This window comes from Zea mays, chromosome 6, assembly GCF_902167145.1.
Source record: "Zea mays cultivar B73 chromosome 6, Zm-B73-REFERENCE-NAM-5.0, whole genome shotgun sequence".
In the NCBI taxonomy this organism is placed as follows: domain Eukaryota; kingdom Viridiplantae; phylum Streptophyta; class Magnoliopsida; order Poales; family Poaceae; genus Zea; species Zea mays.
This window is the reverse complement of record NC_050101.1, coordinates 120,437,631-120,442,566: the sequence shown is the minus strand read 5'-3', so window position 1 is coordinate 120,442,566 and position 4,936 is coordinate 120,437,631. Positions and strand designations below refer to the sequence as shown.

At 35.8% G+C, this 4,936-nt stretch overlaps 1 pseudogene; it reads left to right on the top strand.

The window, feature by feature from the left end:
• The first annotated feature begins 581 nt into the window (after positions 1 to 581).
• LOC103629880 (uncharacterized) lies at positions 582 to 3,328 on the top strand (annotated as a pseudogene).
• Positions 3,329 to 4,936: the final 1,608 nt, after the last annotated feature.

The window sequence follows — 4,936 nt, the reverse complement described above, 5'->3', positions numbered from 1 at the left end:
TGACTACACTGTTTGTAGAGTGGAGTTTAAAATAGAGGATGGAATAGGGAATGAGATATGGGATTTGCTGGAGATAGTCAAAGATCGTGCGCAACTACCACCTAGATGAGGAGGATATTTCCGTGCTATATATATATATATTTGCTTTATTATATTTATCTTCTTGCTGATACTAATATAATACCTCCGAACTAAGCATATCTCTTACAATTATTATTTTAGCTAGCATATCTCTTCATGTACGGAAATATGCAATATACCATTCCAACTAAGCAAATCTCTTAGAATTATTAAGCTAATCATAGTTTGTGCTATATATGTAGTTGATTTTATCCTTGTATTGTTGCTGATTGATGCAAATATTGATATATACCAACTAAGCACGTCCCTCATGATTATTGTTTTAGCGAGCGAATATCTCCATATATAGAAAACTATAATAAACCATTATATTCCAGCTAAGCATATCTCTTGCAATTATTAAGCTTAGAGTATATTGTGCTATATATAGTTCCTTTGTCCTTGTTTTTCTAATGGTGCTTATTTTCACTTGACTAGAGAAATATAGCCATCCTTACAAAATGCCACACGATGTGTGCCTTGTGCTATTGATATTTGTTGTTCTTGCAAATCTTGAAACTACAATATCAATCCATCATAGTCATCCAAGTATGAGTTTTATCCCAGAATATGAGCTCTTCATACACCAATGCTGATCCAATAAGAATTGAGGCATCAACTGAATCAAACCTTGTACAAAATGTGAGTTCCATTTTATTAGTATTACACTATTACTATATTAGTATCAACACTACATGGATTTGTTATGGATTGAATTTGTTATGCACTACATATCATGGCTACTTTTTGCGTATTTTTTTAAGTCTTATGTTCCATATATAACGATTTCTAGTTACTTTACAACGTTAATGGAGAAGAGGTTCAAATTATATGTTACTTTTAGTTTGTAGTTCCATAGCATTGGTTCAGAAGTTGAAATAGTATTTTGTGTAGTTTTTGGAACTTTTGTGTTTCCAAACTGTTTTGAATCAGTCCGTGTACATTAATATATAATCATTAGAAATGGTGATCATGCAAAATCTATTTCAGCTATGTTTGGGATGGAAAATAACCTGAAGCATCCAACTTCCACTAGATTGGGTGGTAGTTCAGTCCAAATTCCCAACTTATTCATGTGGAATGTGGAATTTTGGGCTCTCAAACAAGCCATAATGTGCAATTCATAACTTTTTATTTACAATTTTAAATTTTCATTGAATTTGGATGTACATAAACAACGATATGGTTGTCAAAGTTGTAATCAACATTGCTAAAAGGTGGCCTCCTTTTTGTGGCTGCTGAGAACATGTGAGATTATTAGGTCATGGCAGTAAATCTTAATCCTTGAATAGAATAGTGTGTAAACTACAAAGTGTGTAGTTTTTCTCGTATCATAGTGTGTATGATCACAAAGAGTATGCTATTTTGTCACAGTATGCAAGATATAGAGCAGACAACCCCCCTGCTGGTGGATATACAGGTGGCATGGCAACTATAGATGTTTATAGTCACCAATATATAAAAGGCGGAGAAGTAACTGCTGCAATAATGTGGGTGTCAAATGGCAAGACTGACCAGGTGAGTGACTTAAATGATATACAAGCCGGATGGGTGGTAAGTATATATATATATAGTATGCAATTGGATTTTAGAATTAGAAATGAGTTCATAAGTTCCCTTTTCTCCATAGGTTGATCCATCCAGCTATGGAGACAACAAGACACACTTTTTTGTATACTGGACGGTATAAAATCAAAGCTGGTTCTTCTTTACCCCAAATATCTGTATTCCTATACCCATTTTTTCCATTTTTGTTTTGCAGACTGATGGATACAAATCCACTGGATGCTTTAACCTGGACTGTAATGGTTTTGAACCTGTGAATGATGCACCTATCACACCAAGTGATATTTTAGAACCAGAAAATGGCCAATCTAAAATATCATTCAAGATATTTAAGGTAATGTCAATAGTATGTGAAAACTAGTCTACATGACCCATCTCCTTACCTCTATGTTTTCTCCCATAATAATTGTTAGATGCTTAGTCTTAGCTCGGACACAACTATCTTGTTCATTTGCTAAACTAAGATTTTATCAACAAAGTTTACTACTTTTCACTTCTCTTCTTTTTTGGAAAAAAGATTGTAGAACAAATATACTTTTTAAGAGAATGTACAAAACACAAATTAGAATGTGAAATTAGCTAGGATTTTAGAGGGGCAAAGAGGAAAGGGAGAATGCCATGGCAACACATGAGATATGACAGAGTAGGGAGCAAAATATTATACTTTTTCCAATTGATGTTCTTAAAGAGTAATTTGTCTATTCAACTTGACAAAATACCATATAAAAAGATATGTATAGCATCATTTTCTTTATTGTCTGCAGCGAAGTTAACCGAATAAAATTCGATCTGTCTTGGCTAATGCTTGTTTTTTCCCATCCAAGTCTAGATCCGATAGTCATTTGGGCTAAGAGATAATTTTTAGGGCCCACCCATTTTTGCATTAAAAGGAACAAATGATAGTTGATAATTAAGAGGGTCCGTTCTTTTTCGAACTCCACCCTGTTGCTTACATATGATAGGGAAAATTTTGATCAAGTTTATTTTTCACCAATCATAAATTCAGTCCCATGGGTGCATATATTTTCTAGAGTTAGCTTTGGATGAGGTTTAGAGCACATAGTAATAACCAATGGTGGCGAATCATATATAGCTATTGTTGGTCTCGTACCGGTATTAATGATATGTATTATCTCCTAGCTAGCTCAATAATGATATATATCCATTTAAACCTGTTTTGTAGAGTAAAGATGACGGAGATTGGTGGCTACACTTTGGATATGACATAAATAACCTGAAACCCGTTGGATTTTGGAAGAAAATTATATTTACCAACTTGCAGGATCACGTTGGATTCATAACCTGGGGTGGTTATACTAGGAGTCCCAATGGAAATGCAAGTCCTCCCATGGGCAATGGGCAATGGCCTGGAAAAAACTCAGCAAGTGTTCAAAATGTTCAATTTGTTGATTCTAGTGGCCAGGGATATGCACTACCTGCTTGGGCTCTTCATGTCTCTGTAAGCAACAAGAAATGCTACCAAGTTAGCACCTTTTTTGATAGCATGTTCTACTATGGGGGTCCAGGCGGTTGCACTGATTAGCAACCTTCAACATTTGAAGCACCCATATAGCTTCTCTGATGAAATAAAGAGCTTCTTTGCCAAGGATATATAGCTTATCACCAGTATTTCTTCCCAATAACCTTGTCACCAGTCTTGTATCATCCTCTATTCAAATCTAATGACTGTCATATACCTCTAAGTGTTTGGCTCACCATATGTAACATTATCAGATTGTGGAGAGTATATGATTCCTTCTGGTCTTGTTCATGTACAAGAGATTAAGGGGGTGTTTAAATGCACTAGAGCTAATACTTAATTGGCTAAAAATTACTAGTAGAATTAGCTAACTAACAAATATCTAGCTAGCTAACTATTAACTAATTTACTAAAATAGCTAATAGCTGAACTATTATCTAGAGTGTTTGGATGTCTTCAACTAATTTTAGCCACTAATTATTAGCTCTAATACATTCAAACACCCCCTAAATCCTCAATTGGAATTGTTGGTGGAAAATGTGCCCGAGGTGGACTCCATCACAACAGCTCGAACGTGCCAAAGGAAACCAATAATCGGGTCTCTTCAGCCTCATCTTCACAAATAATTCTGGTACTACTCCCAAGATTATGATGTCCCAAGAGATTATATTTCAACTTTTCATAAACAATAAACCAAGTTAACGAAAATAGTATTGCAAACCTCATATTAGCCATCTTTTCAGTTATATATATGATCTCCCTATTAATAAGTGGGTGAATTGCCTTTGATATATAATTACACCTCTATACGCCACAACAGCTATATTCCCTAAATATTCGTGGGAATTATTGTAGAATATCACGCTGATCAACCCTTTACAGTTTTCAACCAGTCCTCATTTGGTCATGGAATGGTCACCTTTAGGTCACCATGACTTCGAACCTAGGGCTTCCTTGCATTAGCATGTCCCGCCATGGTCACCATTCCGCCTAAGGGTGTAAACGGATCGAATACACATAGATACAAATAATATAGATAGTTTTTTCTCTCAAATTCAGATTCAAATACAGATATGGAAGTTGTGTCGGATAAGATAGGGAATGGTTATCGACATCATGCATATGTAACTTTGAGTATTCTGATACATTTAGGATATTGAATATCAAAATTCAAATCTGGACATATTTCGCCCCTTCTAAATGGATTTGGATTTGGATATGGTCGAAAAATATCTACATAATTTGCCCCTTCTAATCAGGGTTGCCTCGCGTTGGCACATCTTACTATCATGGTCTCCTTTTGGAAGAAAACCCCACACCGCGATCTTCCAAGTCATCAACCTTCTTCATGACCCCTGACAAGTGCTTCACACCGAGGTCCACCTACTCAACCAACAATGTGATTGAAAACAACAAGAATACAGTTTGGACACTGCCACACCCGGATTTAAGGGGCAAACCCGGGCGCGAATCAAATGTGTGTTAGGATCAAGTTTCACACATATGATGACTCATGGTACAGAACGAATGCCACATCTTTACTATATAATGGAGTTATGTACAAAATAGTTAAATAATTACATCATATGAAGACAACGATCTAGCAACCATAATTGACTGGGAGACGACGACCTAGACCTCTCATGAACTCATCGTGACATCCTTCATGCTCCTTATCTTGTAGTACCTATCCTTGACTTGGGGGGATGTGAGTACAACAAGAGTGAGCTCACATACGTTCATCGCTCAACAAGTTGTGAGGAATAATGT